This window comes from Chlorocebus sabaeus, chromosome 6, assembly GCF_047675955.1.
Source record: "Chlorocebus sabaeus isolate Y175 chromosome 6, mChlSab1.0.hap1, whole genome shotgun sequence".
In the NCBI taxonomy this organism is placed as follows: Eukaryota; Metazoa; Chordata; class Mammalia; order Primates; family Cercopithecidae; genus Chlorocebus; species Chlorocebus sabaeus.
Genome location: NC_132909.1, coordinates 16,890,624 through 16,909,807, shown reverse-complemented (window position 1 = coordinate 16,909,807; position 19,184 = coordinate 16,890,624). Strand labels below are relative to the sequence as shown.

General features: G+C 50.8%; 2 long non-coding RNA genes across 4 annotated transcripts in view; both read left to right on the top strand.

The window, feature by feature from the left end:
• Positions 1 to 19,184, top strand: part of LOC140711854 (uncharacterized) — a 591,910-nt gene that overhangs the window by 114,373 nt on the left and 458,353 nt on the right. The window lies entirely within an intron of this gene.
• LOC140711855 (uncharacterized) overlaps positions 1 to 19,184 on the top strand; it is a 29,778-nt gene that overhangs the window by 9,509 nt on the left and 1,085 nt on the right. The window lies entirely within an intron of this gene.

Sequence of the window (19,184 nt, the reverse complement as noted above, 5' to 3'; positions counted from 1 at the left end):
ATAGGTGTTTGTTGGTGTCTGGTCACTGAAAAGTTAGGTATTTATTGTAGTCTTCATGTCGTAGTCTGGGCTTGTTTATGCCTATCCTTCTTGGGAAGGCTTTCCAGGTATTTGAAGGCACTTGGGTCCCAAGCCTAAGAATGCTGTGGTTTTTGCAGACTTAAATAGGTACCGCCTTGGTGATCTTGGATAAGATCTGGAAGAATTTTCTGGATTACCAGGTAAAGACTCATGTTCTTTTCCCTTAATTTGTCTCAAACAAATGGAATCTCTCTGTTCGTGCAGAGCCACCTGGAACTGGGAATGTGGTGATGCAAGCACCCCTGTGGCCACCACCACTGGGACTGTGCTGGGCCGGACCTAAGCACTGCACTGGGTCTTGCCCAAGGCCCTTCCCTTCAGAGTGGTGAGTTCTCCCAAGCCTCAGATGTGTCTAGAAATGCTGTCTGGGAGCCAGGGGTTGGAGTCAAAAACTGTGGCTGATTAGTCAGGCATGGTTGTGGGTGCCTGTAATCCCAGCTACTCGGGAAGCTGAGGTAGGAGAATCGCTTGAACCCGGGAGGCAGAGGTTGTGGTGATCAGAGATCATGCCATTGCACTCCAGTCTGGGCGACAAGAATGAGATTCCATCGCAACAAACAAACAGTCAAACAAACAAACACACACACAACTGTGGCTAATCTGGCACTCAAACAATGCAAAGTCCTTCAGGCTCTTCCTTCCCCTTTCTCCACCACCACCACTGTTCCACAGGGGATTCCACCCATCCTCTGCTGATGTTCACTTAAAGCCCAGGGGCTCTTCCATCAGCTTGTGGTGAATGCTGCCAGGCCTGGGACTCACTCTTCAGGGCAGTGGGCTCCACTCTGGTCCAGGGAAGGTCCAGAAATGCTCTCCAGGAACATAGGCCTGGACTCGGGAACCGCAAGAGACTGCTTGTTACTCTAGCCCACTGTGGTTGAGCTGGTACCTGAGGCACAAGACAAAGTCCCCTTTACTTTTTTCTCTATTTTTCTCAAGTAGAAGGAGTCTCTCCCCATGGCTGCCGTAGCTGGGAATGTGCTGGGTCACCCCTGAAGCCAGCATGTCTCAGAGCCCAAGGCCCACTGCATACTACCTGGGTATCACTGCTGGTTATTCAGGGCCCAGGGGCTCTTTAGTCAGCAGGTGATGAGTTCTGCCAGGATCAGGTCCTTCCATTCAAGGCAGTGGGTTCCCTTTTGGCTCACGGTGTGTCTAGAGATGTCATCTGGGAGCTAGAGCCTAGAATAAGGGCCTCATGACTCTGCCCGGTTCCCTCTCCTACTGTGACTGAACTGGTATCCAAGATGCAAGACAAAGTCCTCTTTACTCTTTGCTCTTCTCTCCTTAAGCAGAAGGAGGGAGTCACTTTCATTGCTCTAGCTGCATTGCCTGGGGTTGGGGGAGGGGTGGTGAAAGGGTTCCCTTAGCCATGCCAGCTGGTGTCTCCTTTGATTACATGCCATCCTAGTCTACTGGCTTTAAGCCCAGCCAACTAGCAGTTGCCTTTCAAGTTTACCTAGGACTCCAGAGCACATCAGCCCACCGTGGGGAGGCTCCCTGAAAAACCAAAGTTCCGACTGCTGGGATGGGCGATTCCTCTCTGGCTAGGGCTGGTCCAAATACTGCCTCTGTGTGTGGGCACTGGCTGAGCCCAGCATGGCTTTATTCTTTCCTGTGATGAGGCAGCACTGAATTTAGTGTAAGGTCCTCCAGTCGCTGCACTCACCCTTCCCAAAGTGCAGATTCTTTCTCCACGCTGCAGGGCTGCTGCGGGGTGGTGGGGGATGGGTGAGGGGTGGCGTGGCCTCTCTCCAGCCCTCTTCAGTGCCTTCTTTCTTTTTGTAAGACAGAGAGCCTCGCTCTGTCACCCAGGCTGGAGTGCAATGGTGCAATCTCAGCTCACTGCAGCCTCCACCTCCTGGGTTCAGGTGATTCTCATGCCTTAGCCTCTGGAGTAACTGGGATTACAGGAGTGCACCACCACGCCTGGCTAATTTTTTTTTGAGGCAGAGTCTCACTCTGTTTCCTAGGTTGGAGTGCAGTGGTGCGATCTCGGCTCACCACAACCTCCGCCTCCCAGGTTCAAGCGATTCTCCTGCCTCAGCCTCCTGAGTAGCTAGGATTACAGGCACGTGCCACCATGCCTAGCTATTTTTGTATTTTTAATAGAGACGGGGTTTCATTATGTTGGCCACGGTGGTCTCAAATTCCTGACCTTGTGATTCGCTCGCCTCAGCTTTCCGAAGTGCTGGGATTATAAGCGTGAGCCACTGCGCCCGGCCTAATTTTTGTATTTTTGGTAGAGATGGAGTCTGTGTAGCCCAGGCTGGTCTCATGCTCCTGACCTCAAGTGATCCGCCTGCCTCCGCCTCCCAAAGTGCTGGGATTACAGGCATGAGCCACTGCACCTGGCCCAATGCCTCTTTCAGCGATATGAAGTTAAAACCAGGTACTGTGATTGCTCCCTTGGTTTTTGGTTCTTGTGACAGTGCTTTTCTATGTGCAGATTAAAATGTGGTGTTCCAGTTGGTTGGGGGGGGGGGTGCAAATAGTGTAGGCGTCTATTCTACCACCTTGCTCTGTACCCTGGGAACTATTATTTAATGATACAAAGTTTCTGTTTGGGGTGATGAAAATTTTTTGGAAAAAGTAGTAGTGATGGTGGTTTAACTTTGTGAATATAGTTAATTCCACTTGTGTAATTAGAGACAGGGTCTCACTATGTTGCCCCGACTAGAGTCCAACTCCTAGCCTCAAGCAGTCTTCCCTCCTCAGCCTCCTGAGTAGCTGGGGCTACAGGAGAACTCCATCAGGGCTCTGTAGTAAATTCCATTTAATTGTACAGTTTAAAATGATTACAATGATACATTTTTTGATATGTATATTTTATTACAGTTTTAAATAAGTATTTGGTGAAAAAACCCCCAGCATGTAAAATACCCACCCTGGGCAGATAGTCCTCAAGCTCATGTGTGGACCCATCATGACATTCTGCGCAGAGATCCAATGATTTAGACGTGTGACTGACCACACAACTGCAGATGCATGAAATAAATGTACTCGCAAAGAAACAACTGCGCTGGGCCCTGTGGGCCCCACAGACCGGAGGTCAGCAGCCCCCTGGAAAGGCCCTAGGCTGGGGCCCTCTGGTGGACAGTGAGGAAATTGTAGAAGAAAAAGTCATGCCAAGCTGGTTTGGTTAAAAAAAAAATCATCCTTTGTTTTTAATGTGTCTAGACAAAATTTCAACACTGTCATGTTCCATATATTTTCTTTCACAATGTTCTTTGATTCTAGCTCTTTGGTGTTTTAAAACAAGCTTACACTAAACTCAGATGTTCAAAGTCTGATGCCCTGCCACTTTCTTACTTCAGTGCACATTTCTTTTTCGAGATGGAGTCTTGCTCTGTCACCCAGGATGGAGTGCAATGGCATAATCTTGACTCCTGCAACCTCCGCCTCCTGGGTTCTAGCGATTCTTCTGCCTCAGCCTCCTGAGTAACTGGGATTACAGGCGGGTGCCACCACACCCAGCTAATTTTTGTATTTTTAGTAGAGACGGGGTTTTACCATGTTAGCCAGGGTGGTCTCGAACTCAGGTGATCCACCCCTCTCAGCCTCCCAAAGTCCTGGGATTACAGGCATGAGCCACTGTGCCCAACCTCAGTGCACATTTCTTATAATTCCTTCTAAAATCTGACCATTGTCATGGGCATGCATCAAGTCTGTGAATGCAGACCTCTGGGATATGCCCAATGGGAATATTGGGGACTCAGAGAATAGTTATTACCCAGGGTAGGAAGGCATGAGGCAGTATCAAGGGACACCTGCAGAGGGGTGGGGGTTGTGTACCACAGATGGTGGGAGCCACAGATGGTTTCATCAGGACAGAGGCACAATAACCACATCTTGATGGTCTCAGGGCTTAGACTCACCTGTTGCATCCAGAACCAGGCATTCAAATTAGTGCTCCACCTGCGGAGCACTGGGCAGAGAGGGACAGCAACCTCCCCCTGCAGGACAGTCAGTGCAGCCTGGATCACCTCAGCACTCCACGGGCCTTTGCCTGCAGTGTTCTGGCCGGGGAGGAGGCCAGGCCTATCCCTGTCATATCACCGAAGGGGCTGTCTGCCCTGAGGGTCTGCAGAGGAGTTGAACAGAGTGAGGGGCATAGGAAGCAGTAGGGCCGTGTTTCTTCTTGAGCTCTGTGAACTTTTGTCTTCTTACTCCCTGAGGTCACTCCAAAATGTGGGCATCTAGACCTGAGGCAGGAGGGTAGGACGGGGCCAGCTTCTTCTTGGTATGTGACCTGTGTCATCACATGGGGGCCTGTGCTTAGGAGGGTCCTGCACTTAATATAATGCCCTTCTGTGACTGTGTTGAAACTCTTAATCCTGTCTTGAAGAAGGGTACTGCATTTTTGGGTTGCACTGAATCCCTCACATTATGTTGCTCTTCCTGGGTCAGGAGCAGGGAGAGGGAGAGGCCATGAGGTGAGGGGGATGCTCTGGGCTAGGTGGGACCTGTGTCCCCCAGGGCTCTGTGCTGCCCCTGTCTTAGGACCTGTAGAGTGGTTTGGTCTCATCTGTTTGCTCCCGGTGTCCACTGAATGGTGAATCCTTGTATACCAGGGACTGTCCCACTATCCAGGACAAGCCTACAGTGTGTGTGCTCACTCAGTATGTATGTCAGGCTGGACAGAACCTCACTTTATCCCTGTCTGCTGTGGGAGCTGCAGCGAGGATCACCTCCTGGGAGTCTCGGTGTCTCTGTACCTGAGTGGTGGGATTGAGAGACCTCAAAGGGCCGTCTCAGAGGGGACTCAACAGTGTCGAGGCTGGAGGAGGCCTGGGCTCTGGGGACCAAGGATATCACACACCTCTTGAGTCTTTTGAAATGGTTTCATCTGTTATTTTGAAAATCACATAGGAGGCCGGGCGCGGTGGCTCACACCTGTAATCCCAGCACTTTGGGAGGCCAAGATGGGTGGATCACGAGGTCAGGAGATCGAGACCATCCTGGTTAACACGGTGAAACCCCGTCTCTACTAAAATTACAAAAAATTAGCCAGGCGTGGTGGCAGTCGCCTGTATTCTCAGCTACTCAGGAGGGTGAGGCAGGAGAATGGCGTGAACCCAAGAGGTGGAACTTACAGTGAGCTGAGATCGCGCCACTGTACTCTGGCCTGGGCAACAGAGTGAGACTCTGTCTCAAAAAAAAAAAAAAAAAAAAAAAAAAAAAAGTCACATAAGAAAGCATAGCAACATAAGCATGTGTAAAATAATGTGTCAGATCCCTGACCCCACCCCACTCCAATTCCATTTCCAGGATGTAACCGCTGTTTGCAGTTGGTATGAATCTTTCAATAATACTTTCTCATTTGTCCCACTCATTGTTTATACAGTCAAACATTAATGAATTATACTATTATTTGGTAATGTTGTTTTATAGTGAAGCATGTGTGGCGGACACTTCCTTTCTCTATACATGGATTTGCTCCAATTGTGTTTCTTTTTCTGTTTTAGAGGTTTTATTTTAGATTCAGGGGTACATGTACAGGTTTATTATATACATAAACTGCATGTCATAGCGGTTTGGTGTACAGATGATTTTGCCACCCAGGTATTAAGCCTAGTACCCAACAGGTGTTTTATCTGATCCTCTCCCTCCTCCCACTCTCCACCCTCAAGTAGGCCCCAGTGTTTGTTGTTCTTCTCTTTGTGTCTATGTGTTCTAATCATTTAGGTCCCACTTAAAAGTGGGAACATGTGGCCGGGCACATGACTCACACCTGTAATCCCAGCACTTTGAGAGGCTGAGGTGGGCAGATCACGAGGTCAGGAGTTTGAGACCAGCCTGGTCAATATGGTGAAACCCCGTCTCTACTAAAAATAAAAAAGTGAGAATATGCAATATTTGATTTTCTGTTCCTCTGTTAGTTTGCTAAGGATAATGGCCTCCAACCCCATCCATGTTTCTGCAAAGGAAATGACCTCATTCTTTTTTATAGCTGTGTAGTATTCCATGGTGTGTATGTACCACATTTTCTTTATGCAGTCTACCACTGATGGACATTAATGTTGATTCCATGTCTTTGCTATTGTGAATAGTGCTGCAATGAACATTCATATGCATGTAGAATGGTAGAACAGTTTATATTCCTCTGGGTATATACCCAGTAATGGGGTTATAGGGTCAAATGGTACTTTTGTTTTTAGCTCTTTGAGGAATTGCCATACTGCTTTCCACAATCGCTAAACTAATTTACATTCTCACCAACAGTGTATAAACGTTCTCTTTTCTCTCTCTCTGTTTTTTCTTTTTTAGACAATCCTGCTCTGTTGCCCAGACTGGAGTGCAGTGGCACAGCCTCAGCTCTCTGCAACCTCCACCTCCCAGGTTCAAGTGATTCTCGTGCCTCAGCCTCCCAAGTAGCTGGGACTACAGGTGTGCACCACCACGCCTGGCTAATTTTTGTATTCTTAGTAGAGTGGAGGTTTCATCCTGTTGGGCAGGCTGGTCTTGAACTCCTGGCCTCAAGTGATCCTCCCTCCTTGACTTCCCAGATTGCTGGGATTACAGGTGTGAGCCACTGTGACCAGCGCATTCCTTTTTCTCTGCAACCTCAGCAGCATCTGTTATTTTTTGACTTTTTAATAATAGCCACTCTGGTGTGAAATTGTATCTTACTGTAGTTTTGATTTGCATCTCTCTAATAATTAGTGATGTTGAGCATTTTTTCATATGCTTGTTGGCCACGTGTATGTTCAAGCTTTTGAAAAGCATCTGTTCGGCCGGGCGCGGTGGCTCAAGCGTGTAATCCCAGCACTTTGGGAGGCTGAGACGGGCGGATCACAAGGTCAGGAGATCGAGACCATCCTGGCTAACACGGTGAAACCCCATCTCTACTAAAAAAATACAAAAAACTAGGTGGGCGCCTGTGGTCCCAGCTACTTTGGAGGCTGAGGCAGCGTAAACCCGGGAGGCGGAGCTTGCAGTGAGCTGAGATCCAGCCACTGCCCTCCAGCCCGGGCGACAGAGCGAGTCTCCGTCTCAAAAAAAAAAAAAAAAAAAAAAAAGAAAAGCATCTGTTCATGTTCTTTGCCCCAGTTGTGTTTTTTAATTGGTTTTTCCTTATTTATTTTGTTGCATGGCTACACTGTGATGCTTTATCCACTTGCCTGTTGGATTTGATGCTGTGTCCCACTCTTCATGTTGAGAAGACATTCTGCAGTGACTATCCTCATACACATATCTTTTACCCACGTGGAGTATTAATCCAGGAACTCATTTATTCAGCTCTTATAAAGTGCCTTGTGCCAGGCTGTGGGCAGGTCAAGGGCTTTAACAGAGACAGGGCAGGCACAGTCCTGCCTTCTTAGAGCTCACCCTCAGTGGGGCTCTCAGAAGTAGGACAGTGGTCAAAGCGTATGCACACTGAACACAATGAGGCCAGGGCCAGGTGTGGTGGCTGAGCTCAAACCTGCAATTCCAGAGCTTTGGGAGGCCAAGGCAGGAGGTTGCTTGAGGCTAGGAGTTCAAGGCTGTCGTGAGCTATAATCATGCCACTGTACTCCTGCCTGGGCAACAGAGCGAGACTCCATCTCAAACACCCCCACAAACACCCCCCCCCCAAAAAAAATCATAGGCCAACGTTGTAAGTACTGCGATCTCATCAGGAATATATGAAAATGTCCATCTCCAATATCCCTACCTTTCTTGGAATAATGATTAGAGTAGAAAGTGCTTGTATTCCTGTGCCTACCTCTGCCCACACACTGTCTTCACTTGCACTTAGTCATCTACCACTTACCCTTTCACTAAGTGCTGTTGATTATGTCCCTGTGGTGGACCAGATGCCAGGAACCCTGAGATGTCCTGAGCAGCTCCCTCTGCTGGTCCTTCTAAGAGTTCTGGTCTACAGGTGACACACCTGAGCACAGGTGACCCCTGCAGAACCTGTGATTACCACTGAAGGCTGACAGTGAGTGATGGGTGTTCCAGGAGGGGCCGTCACCTCCATGTACAGGGTGGGGGAAGGTGGAAGGGAGCAAGTGGCTGATGACTTTGGCTGTAAGGCAGGTGGACAGGCTGATGTGGGCTCCTGGGAAAGGATGGAGAGGGGAGGGGAGAGGAGGGGAGGGAAAGGAAAGGAAGGGAGGGGAGGGCAAGGAAGGGGAGGGAAGGGAAGGGAAAGGAAGGGAACGATACAGAGATTGGAATTTGCCTTCATGGACCAAGAACAGCAGTGAGGCCATCCAGGCTGCAGCTGGGGAGGGAAGACATGGGGAGTAGTGGGTCAAGGGAGAAGCAGACAGTGATTGACCTTGGGGGCTGGGCGTGAGCAGAGGTGTGTTATGTGTATCTGTCCCCGCCATTGATATGAGGAGGGGTGGGGCTGTGGGTGACACCTGGGTCAGTGGGATTTCCTAGCGTCTGCTGTTCCCCAAAGCCTCTCCATGTAGAGGGTCAGTATAGATCTGATGCTGTGTCTGGGGGAAGGGGCTGGTGGTCCGAGGCAGCCTGTGGTGCTTACTGTCCCTAGGGATGAGAGGAAAGAGATGAGGAAGCCTCTTTACAGTGAAGCCTCAGGTGTGTGAAGCCACAAGTGTCTCACATGTGCCTTGGGTGACAGTTTCAGGGTTCAGGTGGTTGTTATTGTTATGATGTTTGCCTGACAAGGACCCAGGTATCCAGGGATCCAGAGCACAAGGCCCTGGTGAAGGGAGGGTCAGATGAGGCTGAGCAGGTTCAAGTGGTCAGAATGGGAGAGACTTCTGGAGAGACTGAACCTCAACTCTTCCTGTCAGGAGCTGTGACTGTGTCCAGGAGAGATGACAGGCGTGACCCAGGACATTGAGTGAGTCATTGAGACATTGGATATGAGGGCAGGGTAGAGAGGACCCTGGTGACTGCTCAGATGTGGGATGTGAGCAGGGCTCTGACCCATGCAAGTTACAGGATCCCCCCACCCCCAGCCCACAGACAACCCTTACACTGGGGATTCTGAGTGCTGTGTGTGCCCAACAGGGACACTGGATTGGCTGGACCTGAGTCCCTGTAAGGGCAGGGATGGGCTGTAAGACCAGAGTCTTCTCTGTGGGTGTGATGTGAGCAGGAATGAGCAAGATGGGGGTGATAAGGCTTGGCCTGGGGGAGCTGGTAGAGGAGCCCAGGGGCTTGGGTCAGCTCAACTTCCCAGTGGCTCAGCTGGGGCTGGAGGAGCAGGATGCTGTACTCGGGGTGCTCCAGGCTGGGTGATGTGTGGGGTCAAACGTTAATCATGAAAAGTTCCCACCTTTTGTAGGCAGACAGTGGCCTGAGTGTCAGTTGCAGGAAGATGCATCATGAGGCAGGAGCAGGCACTCATCCTCCCAGAGACCACACCCTGGGTGCAGCACTCAGCCCTGCAGGGAGTGGCAACAGACGTGCCTACAACCCTAATGTCCAGGCACATGCAACAAATGTTTCTCCCTCATTGCATCTTTCTCATGTGGAATAGAATGGGCAGTGATATGGTTTGGCTGTGTTCCCACCCAAATCTCATCTTGAATTGTAATTGCCATAATCCCCACATGTTGTGGAAGGGACCTGGTGGGAGGTAATTGAATCATGGGGGTGGTTTCCCCCATGCTATTATCGTGATAGTAAGTTCTTATGAGATCTGATGGTTTTATAAAGGGCCTCCCCCTTTGCTTGGCTCTCATTCTTCTCATTGATGCTGCCATTTGAAGGACATGTTTGCTTCCCCTTCTGCCATGATTGTAAGTTTCCTGAGGCCTTCCCAGTCAGGCTGAATGTGAGTCAGTTAAACCTCATTCCTTTATAAATTACCCAGTCTCCAGCAGTTCTTTATAGAAACTTGAGAACGGACTAATACAGGCAGCTTTTCCCAAAGTCTCTTCCCATCCATGTGCTGCTTGCTGTGGTGCCTGGGAATGAGGACCCTGGGTCACTGTCCAGGGTGCTGATGTCCATGAACTGTTGAAGAGCTGGTGAGTTGTGATCTCCCACTTACTTCTGCTTTCTTTTATTCTTAACAACTGAGCATGTCACCAAAGAGAAGATAGAGAGATACTAAGGGCATGAAGAGCCCTCTGTCTCTCTCTCTCTCAGGACCTGGAGGGTGCTGGGGACATCACTACAGGAACTGACACCAAAGTCAGGATGACCGCATCCAGATACACATGGGTAGTTTGTAATGAATGATGATGAGAAAATGGCCTTGAAAGGAGTGATGAACAGCACAAGAGCCTCTCAAAGATGTGCACATCCTCATCTCCATATCTGTGAATAAGTCTCATGGTAAAAGACACTTTACAGATTAAAGGAAAGTTCATGAGATGGGAAGTGATATGGTTTGGCTGTGTCCCTACCCAAATCTCATCTTGAATTCCCATGTATTGTGGGAGGGGCCTGGTGGGAGGTAATTGAATCATGGGGGCAGGTCTTTCCCATGCTGTTCTTGTGATGGTGAGTGGGTCTCAGGAGATCTGATAGTTTTATAAGGGGGAGTTTCCCTGTACAAGCTCTCTTTTTGACTGCTGCCATCCATGTAAGACATGACTTGCTCCTCCTTCCCTTCTGCCATGATTTTGAGGCCTCCCTACCCACGTGGAACTGTAAGTCCATTAAACCTCTTTCTTTTGTAAATTGCCCAGTCTCAGGTATGTCTTTATCAGCAGCATGAAAACAGACTAATACAGTAAATTGGTACCAGTAGAGTGGGGTGCTGCTGAAAAGATACCCCAAAATGTTGATAGCAAAATGGACAATAAAGGCCAGGCTGAGGTGGTCTCAGATGGAAGTGAGGAACTTGTCAGGAACTAGAGCAAAGGTGACTCTTGTTACGTTTTAGCAAAGAGACTGGCGGCATTTTGCCCCAGCCCTAGAGATCTGTGGAATTTGAACTTGAGAGAGATGATTTAGGGTATCTGGTGGAAGAAATTTCTTTCTCTCTCTTTCTTTCTTTCTCTCTTTCTCTCTCTCTCTCTCTCTTTCTTTCCTCCCTTTCTTTCTTTTTCCCTTTCTCCCTCTCTTTCTCTCTTTCTTTCTTTCTTGACACAGTTTCACTCTTGTTGCCCAGGCTGGAGTACAATGGCACAACCTCAGCTCACTACAACCTCTGCCTCCTGAGTTCAAGTGTTTCTCCTGCCTCAGCCTCCTGAGTAGCTGGGATGACAGGCTTGTGGCGCCACACCTGGCTAATTTTGTAGTTTTAGTGGAGATGGGGTTTCTCCATGTTGGTCAGGCTGGTCTTGAACTCCCAACCTCAGGTAATCTGGCCACCTTGGCCTCCCAAAGTGCTGGGATTATAGGCATGAGCCACCGTGCCCAGCCCTCTGGTGGAAGAAATTTCTAAGCAGCAAAGCATTCAAGAGATGACTTGGGTGCTGTTAAAGGCATTCAGTTTTATAAGGGAAGCAGAGCATAAAAGTTTGGAAAATTTGCAGCCTGATGATGCAATAGAAAAGAAAATCCCATTTTTTGAGGAGAAATTCAAACTGGCTGCAAATTTGCATAAGTAATGAGGAGCTGAATGTTAATCCCCAAGACAATGGGGAAAATGTCTTCAGGGCACATCAGAGGTCTTCATGGCAGCCCCTCCCATCACAGGCCCAAGAGGCCTAGGGGGAAAAAGTGGTTTCATGGGTTGGGCCCAAGGTCTCTGTGTTGTGTGCACTCTAGAGTCTTGGTGCCCTGCATCCCATCTGCTCCAGCTGTGGCTTCTAGGGCAGTGCAGAAGATAAATGTGGGGTTGGAGTCCCCACACAGAGCCCCTACTGGGGACCACCTAGAAGAGGGCCACCATCCTCCAGACCCCAGAATGGTGTATCTACTGACAGTTTGTACCATGTGCCTGGAAAAGCTGCAGACACACTCAATGCCAACTCATGAAAGTAGCCAGGAGGGAGGCTGTATCTTGCAAAGCCACAGGGGTGGAGCTGCCCAAGGCCACAGGAACTCACCTCTTGCATCAGTGTGACCTGGATGTGAGACATGGAGTCAAAGGAGATCATTTTGGAGCTTTAAGATTTGACTGCCCCACTGGATTTCAGACTAGCATGGGGCCTATGGCCTCTTCGTTTTGGCTAATTTCTCCCATTTGGAATGGTTGTAATTACCCAATGTGTGTACTCCCCTTTGTATCTAGGAAGTAACTAACTTGCTTTTGATTTTACAGGCTCATAGGCAGAAGGGACTTGCCTTGGCTCAGATGAGACTTTGAGCTGTGGACTTTTGAGTTAATGCTGACATGAGTTAAGACTTTGGGGGACTGGCCGGGCGCGGTGGCTCAAGCCTGTAATCCCAGCACTTTGGGAGGCCGAGACGGGCGGATCACGAGGTCAGGAGATCGAGACCATCCTGGCGAACACGGTGAAACCCCGTCTCTACTAAAAAAATACAAAAAACTAGCCGGGCGAGGTGGCGGGCGCCTGTAGTCCCAGCTGCTCAGGAGGCTGAGGCAGGAGAATGGCGTAAACCCGGGAGGCGGAGCTTGCAGTGAGCTGAGATCCGGCCACTGCACTCCAGCCTGGGAGACAGAGCCAGACTCCATCTCAAAAAAAAAAAAAAAAAAAAAAAAAGACTTTGGGGGACTGTTGGGAAGGCACGATTTGTTTTGCAATGTGAGAACAGGAGATTTGGGAGGGGCTGGGGCGGAATAACATGGTTTGGCTGTGTCCCCACCAAAATCTCATCTTGAATTACCACATGTTGTGGGAGGAGCCTGGTGGGAGGTAATTGAATCATGGGGGCAGGTCTTTCCCATGCTGTTCTTGTGATGGTGAGTGGGTCTCATGAGATCTGATGGTTTTATAAGAGAAAGTTTCCCTGAACAAGCTCTCTCTTTTTGCCTGCTGCTGTCTATGTAAGACATGACTTGGTCCTCCACCTTCTGCCATGATTGTGAGGCCTCCCCAGCCATGTGAAACTGTAAGTCCATTAAGCCTCTTTCTTTTGTAAATTGCCCAGTCTCAGGTATGTCTTTATCAGCAGCATGAAAATGGACTAATACAGGGAGATTATTGTGGTTTATCCAAGCTGCATCCAAAATAACCACAAGGCCCCTTTCTTATAAGTAAGAGAGGGAGGCAGGAGTGGGTGGAGATGTGGAGACAGAAGCAGAGGACAGAGTGGTTTCAAGATGCTGCGCTGCTGTCTTTGAAGATGGAGAAAAAGGACACAACCAAAGATGTAGGCAGCCTCTAGGAGGTGGAAAAGGAGAGGAAACGGATTCTGACCTGGGGCTTCCAGAAGGCACACAGCCATGAGGGCCCCTTGTCACTAAGCTTGTAGTAACTTGTCACAGCATCAACAAGAAACTAAAGAGGTGTTACCTTTCCTCATCTGATGGTGTGTGCAGGTGGGATCAGGGGTCATTTAGAGTTAAATCCTGATGTAAATTCTGATGTAAATTAACCCATTACTAGTTGTTTTCTTACCTCTCATCTCAAGATGAAGAACCTGTGGCAGTGGCAGAACACCCTTGGGAACCGTGGTTCTGTGCTTTAGTGCAGGGACTGGCTTGTTTGTGGGAAGGGGCCGCCTGGTCCAAGTAAACTTACATGAGATTGTCACCCTTCCAGGGGCCCTCAGGGAAGGGCTGAGAACCACTGGCCCAGGTGTGTGGAGGAGCTGCAGGTGAGGCAGGGCTGGAGGGGTCTGTGGGGCCAGGTAGAGGAGCAAATAGGTTGTCCCATCCCCATGGGAGCCTGCATGAGCTTTAGGCTGGGGATCCCTGCTCCTCTGACCTGGACGCTCCTGTGTGGAGAGGAGGCTTGCTCAGTGAGATCCACACCAGGGGGTAAATTGGGAACTGATGGGAGGTGAGTGGCTAGAGTCCTGGGTAGTGCCTGGGAGGACCTTGCTCGAGGACTGAATTCTTGGTCTGTCCCCACCTTGGTTACTCTGACAGCCCCTCTCTGTGTCCCACTAGAGTAAAGATGTCCTGAGCAGTAGCCACTGGGACAGAGAACCTGGTGGCCAGGGCTAAGTATCCAGGATCCTGGATTTGGGAACAGGCAAGCTCATTTGCAGAGGACAGTGATAGATGGGCCACCAGGGCCTGGGTGAAGAGGGCAGGAGGGCTCAGGACACTGGACGCTGTGTGGGGGTCACACCCATGATCTGCACCACCCATGGAAGCTCCTGCATTGCTCACCTTTGTGTGGACATCAGATGGCCCCAACTTCCGCGCTCCCGAGACACCTCGTGCATTCACAGAGGGAGCCAGGCTGGGGCTGTGCATGGCCGTGGTCCCTGGGGCAGTGTGAGGACAGCCGAGCGCTCAGTTGGCTGGGCAGGGCTCCTGTGAATCCCACCCTTTCCTGTGTAGGGTCCACTCCAGCCTGACTCTCAACCCCCTACTCATGTCTCCCAGGGAAGAAAGACTGGGGTTGAGATAAGGTGGAGATATTTTCCCTGTGTGACCCGGGAGAGAATGGACATGGAGTTTCAGGTGAGTTTCTGCTAAGTTCCCATGAGCAGAAAAAGAGCCAAGGAGAGGAAGGGTCCTCTTTATTCATATCCTTTCCAGGTGACCCCGAGTGGGCCACAGGCCCATTCACTTTCCCTGCAAAAGCCCCTGCTTCCTGTGATGATGGGAGGCCTTTGTCTTGGCCCACACAGAGCCTAGGGCAGCCTGTCAGGGTCTCCAGATATTCAGCAGGGACCCTCATCCCTCCCTGTCCCCAGGCCTGTGTCTCCTCAGGATTCAGAGCTGGTTCTCGGTCTCAGGCTCCATGTCCTTCCCCATCCTCAGGGCTGGGGGTCAGGGACGCCACATCGACCCACAGGAGCAGCTCTCAGAGGAACCTAAGAAACCACATCTGCTTTGTGGTTGACCCAGCAGTAAATATTTGTGTCATGGTTTAACGAGTCCTGAAAAAAAAAAAACCCAAAAAAACCCCAGAAGAGGCCTTGACCCCTGTGGCCTTCTCAGAACAGAGTCTGGTGTCTCCCAGGCTCTGGGCCCACCCAGGGCTGCTCTGGGACTGAACCTGGCTGTGGCTCAGGGGGTTCCTGTTCCAAGGCCCCTTCCTCATCTAGTCACCATCCCCTGTTCCTGTTTGCAGTTTCCTGAATCTCAGAGCTCAGCCAGGTGTGGGTGAGGGCAGATCCTGGGTCCCCCTGGGGCCTGCGGGACCAGAACATCTGTGACCCACACTCACCTCATAGATGACAGAGGCTGTCCTGGGGCTGGGTAGTGGGGGCCTGGGCAGGGGAGAGAGGGCATGTCAGGGGACAGGGAGGGAGGGTCATGGAGGCCCAGCCTGGAAGGTTCCTGTCTCTGATTGGCCAGGACTTACTTCCCTGGGTCTACTTCTGGTCATTTCCCCTCAGGAGTGACCAGCTCTGCCCCTGAGCTCAGCCTTCCAGTGTGGACACAGCACCCCGACCCCTGTCCTGGCTGGGCCCACCCTGCACCCTTGTTAATGTGGGCCCCTGACTGATGCTCCCAGTGTCCGCTCTGCACCTACTGGGCTCCAGGGGTCTTCTCAGGCAATGGAGGGTCCCGGGGTGGGGTCAGCACAGGGCATGGGTGGTCCTGGCCCTGTAGGGAGGCCTGGATCCTGGCCGGAGGCACTCACTTTGACCTGACTGTTCTGGGGAAAGGTGGGTTTGTGCTATGCTGTGGGGTTGATGGTCCCTGTACCCTGAACCTGCACTGCTGGGACCCCAGTAGAAAGGGGCTGGGGAGGGGATGGGCTTACAGGGTAGGTGGAGCTGTTTGAGGGACCATGGCCTGGGGGACAGAGACACGAGTCAGTAGCAGGGTGGGAGGAGAGCCTGGGCCCCTCACGGAGGAGGGTGTTGGGGTCCTGAACTCCCAGAGAATCAGGGAGAAGGGCTTCTTACCAGGAGAGACCGTCCAGCCATTTTAGGGGCCAAGTGAGCAAGTGAGTTAGCAGAGGTGGCCCGTGACCAAGAGCCCATAGGTCAGGAATGACCTGGCCAGTTGGGGTTCCCTGCAATGATGTTTTATGAGACTCCTTGAAGCCCCATAGAAAGGATCAGAGGACCTCAGAGGGTGACTGGCAGGAGTGGACACTGTGGGCCAGGCTTAGGGGTTCCCAGCCATACTCAGGCTGAAGGGACACTGGGGAGCTGCTCTCTAGAGGCCACTGGCCCTAGGAAAGGTCAGGCTTACTTGTGAGGAGTGCAAGATTAAAAGCCAAACTTTGGAGTTAGAACAGGGGATGAAGAGGGGACCCTGTTTCCAAAGAGGGGCATGGGGATCTCCTTTCTCCATGGGTTCTGTAGCAGGAGCTGAGCCAGGTAAGGGGGTTGAAGACCTTACAAAGCCACATCTGTCCTGACCAGAGGGGAAGGACCCTCAGGTTGATGCTGGGCTGGGAGAACATTGACCCAGGGATGCAGGAAAGGAACTGAGGGCCCAGGGAAGGAACCAGATCGTGGGGGTTTGCTGAGAGGAAGGGTTAAGGCCCCAGAGGGGAAGCAGGGCCAGGCACAGGTTCAGGACACTGAGGGGACCACAAGTGTCTTGGATTCTCCCGGAACTCAGCGTCCCTGCTGTGGCCAGACCCTGCACTCAGGGTTGGTGATGCTGAAATGGGACAATAGCCTTGTCTTCTCTCTCTACCTCTTAGCAAGAGACATAAAGGACATTCCAGAACATGCCATCCTGGAGCCCAGATTCTCTTGTCTCACAGCTCAGGGGCTGCAGGAACTACATTAGCCATGGGGGCACTGACCCCACCCAGCGTGTCCAAGCTGTTACACCCTTCACTGTATGACTGTGCCCAGGACTCCCCCTCAGACCCCGAGCCTGCAAATCCCTCCTCACTTGGTGGGTGGATTCAATGAACAGCAAGAGGTACCGGGTACTGAGCACCCCCTCCCCCACTCCCTTCCTCCAGGCAGGCTTTGCTGTGTGAGGGAACTAGGACCACACCCAGGGGTGAGACCTTAACTTGGCTGAATTCACAGAGGAGGAAGCTGTTGAGGAAGCAGCCCAGGGTCAGCAGCTGGTGAGGGAGGAGCTGTGGAATGAGGGAAAGATCTCTTGGGGAGGGCTCAGAGAGCCTGGCCCTGAATACTGGGTGGGGTCTTCTTCCTCCTGGCCTGGGGTCAGACTGGGAGGTGGGAGGGAGGCTGGGGAAAAGCTGTAGTAACTTCCAGTCCTGGCGAGGAGCAGGAAACATGCCAGGGCAGCCACCGGTGCCACCCCGACCAGAACCCTGGTCACAATGCCGGCGATGGCCCCCACAGGAAGGCCTGGGGCATTTTTTCCTGCAGTAAGGGGAAGGCAAAGGGGATGAAGCCCAAGTCTGTTCCAGGGGGAACCATGAGGGGCCTTGCAGGGCAGGGGCTTGGTCAGGGAGGAAGGAAATGCTCCAGAGCCTGAGTGCAGTCTCTTGTGATGTCCTCATAGCTGACTCCTTTGCTCTCTGCGGTTTTCAAGCCTGAGACATTTTCTGTGTCTCAGGCTTGAAATACTGGGATGCACCGACTCCTACATTCTCCCCCAGGTGCCTGCACCTCGCCCTGCTCCTGTGCCTTTAAATCCCCTTCTTCCTCTCACTTCACACCTCTTCCCTCTGTCTTTTTTTTTCTTTTTTCTTTTTCTTTTTTTTTTTGAGACGGATTCTTGCTCTGTCGCCAGGCTGGAGTGCAGTGGTGTGATCTCGGCTCACTACAACCTCCCCCTCCCAGGTTCAAGTGATTCTCCTGCCTCAGCCTCCTGAGTAGCTGGGATTACAGGTGTGTGCCACCATGCCAGGCTAATTTTTGTATTTTAAGTAGAGACGGGGTTTCACCATGTTGGCCAGGATGATCTCGATCTCTTGACCTCTTGACCCACCCACCTCAGCCTTCTAAAGTGCTGAGATTACAGGTGTGAGTCACCCCACCTGGCCTTTTCTTTTTTTTTTTTTTTTTTAGACGGAGTCTCGTCCAGGCTGGAATAGAGTGGTGCAATCTCTTGCTCACTGAAACCTCCATCTCCTGAGTTCAAATGGTTCTCCTGTCTCAGCCTCCCTTGTAATTGGGATTACAGGCATGTGCCACCATGCCAGGCTAATTTTTGTATTTTTAGTAGAGACGGAGTTTCACCATGTTGGCCAGGCTGGTCTCGAATTCCTGACCTCAGGCGATCTGTCTGCCTTGGCCTCCCAAAGTGCTGGGATTACAGGCGTGAGCCACAGTGCCCGGTCTTCCCTCTGTTTCTTTTTTTCCATTCCATGATTGTCATACAGAGCTAGCCCTTGCTGTCCACTCAATGCTGATGAGTGGGGATGATGCTCTTTGACTGTTTTCAGGGGCTTTCCATGTGCCAGGCCCAGTGAGCACCAACCTACGTACAGCTCATCTCATCCTCGCATCACCTTGAGGGAAGGGGCGTCACCCCCAGCGGCAGAGTTAGCATCTGAGACTTACAGTGCCTTAGTAAGTCAAGGAAGGTGACAGAACTTGTACATGATACAACCAAATTTTAACCAAGGTCTCCTTGACTTAGCTAATAACAAAGTTCATAAAAAAAAAATACTAGTTGAAAGCACTGATTGAGCCCTGGCTCTGTGCACTACTCTGTTAAGGGCTTTAATTACATTAATCGTTGAATAAACATCCTCACAACCACCCTGAGATCCAAGTGTTTGTTAAAATTCTACAGATGAGGAAACTGAGGCCTAGGAGGTTGAGTGTCTTGCTCAAGGTCAAACACCCGGAATGTTCCCGGCACTGACTGTCAGGCCTCTGAGCCCAAGCTAAGCTATCATAACCCCTGTGACCTGCACATATACATCCAGATGGCCTGGAACAACTGAAGAACCACAAAAGAAGTGAAACAGCCAATTCCTGCCTTAACTGATGACATTCCACCATTGTGATTTGTTCCTGCCCTACCCTAACTAATCAATTGACCTTGTGACAGTCCCCCCACTGGACAATGAGTCTCATGATCTCTCCACCATGCACTTTGTGACCCTGCCCCTGCCCACAAGAGAAAACCACCTTTAACTGTAATTTTCCACTACCTACCCAAATCCTGTAAAACTGCCCCACCCCTATCTCCCTTTGCTGACTCCTTTTTCGGATTGAGCCCACTTGCACCCAAGTGAATAAACAGCCTCACTGCTCACACAAAGCCTATTTGGTGGTCTCTTCACACAGACACGCATAACACTGACCCTGAT